Source organism: Alternaria metachromatica (genome assembly GCF_023757995.1).
Source record: "Alternaria metachromatica strain BMP 0045 chromosome Unknown scaffold_114, whole genome shotgun sequence".
Lineage (NCBI taxonomy): Eukaryota > Fungi > Ascomycota > Dothideomycetes > Pleosporales > Pleosporaceae > Alternaria > Alternaria metachromatica.
This window is the reverse complement of record NW_026055605.1, coordinates 1,457-2,557: the sequence shown is the minus strand read 5'-3', so window position 1 is coordinate 2,557 and position 1,101 is coordinate 1,457. Positions and strand designations below refer to the sequence as shown.

The following is a 1,101-nucleotide window of genomic DNA, read 5'->3' as shown; positions in this document are numbered from 1 at the left end:
GCGGGGGGGACTAGATATCTTTATAACATTCTTTAATAGCCTTTATAGCTCAATGGTAGAGCGGAATACTGTTAATATTCTGATAAATGTTCGATTCATTTTAAAGGCTTCTCATTTGCCTTTACAATTTTGCTCATTATAACATAAAAAAAAAAGAATAGTTACCTTATTTCCCTTTCTCTTTTACTTTTTTATATTGTGATATAGTAACAAAAAAGTAAGCACTACAGCTATTGCTGTTCGTTTTGGTTGTGATTTTCAAAAAAAAAGACGTATTATGAACTAATTATTAAATATCATGTTAAATTTAAACAGAAGCAATTTTCAAGCACATCCTTTTCATCTAGTATCTCCTTCTCCATGACCTTTATATACATCTATTAGCTTACTAAGCCTTACTACATCCGCTGTTTTATCCTTTCATGGATTTGGTTATGCAGAATACAATTTAATAATGAGTTTAACATCACTAATATTAGCTATGTCATTCTGATGAAGAGATGTAATAGCAGAGGGTACATACTTAGGTAATCACACTCTTGCTGTCCAAAGAGGGTTAAATCTGGGTGTTGGTTTATTTATAGTATCTGAAGCTTTATTTTGCTTAGCTATTTTTTTTACCTGAGGAGTTTTGTTATATAAAACTTATATATCAGAACCTATGTTATCTCTAATGATACATGGTGAATTAAAAACATCTGGGTTTTACACCGGGAAAGGTAAAGGTAAAGCTATAGATTCACCTGAACAAGAAAAACCTGCATCACGATCGGGAACCGATTCAGAAAATGAGGAAGATTTTAGGAAAGCTATTAAACTATCATTGCAAGAAAACAATGGAGAGTCTTCTAAGACGGTAGCTAATAAGGAAAATACTCTAGGAGTATTTGATATAGATAAGTTATTTATATATATACAAGATTGAAAGACCTCCCATGATACGTTTTTAACTAAAGCTAAACTTTATAACAACTTAAAAATTGAATTGGAGAAAAAAAAAGTTAAAAGCGAAAAAGATCTTACATTATTGTCTCAGTATTTACAGGAATCTAATGAATTTAAACTTAAAAGAGATAAGTTGGAAAAAACCTTGTTACAACA

The 1,101-nt window shown here is 30.2% G+C and overlaps 1 non-coding gene across 1 annotated transcript; it reads left to right on the top strand.

Moving 5' to 3' along the window:
• The first annotated feature begins 38 nt into the window (after nucleotides 1–38).
• On the top strand, nucleotides 39–109 carry J4E83_011106. Its single transcript has one exon. It is a non-coding gene; the product is annotated as a tRNA-Asn (tRNA).
• The last annotated feature ends 992 nt before the right edge of the window (nucleotides 110–1,101 follow it).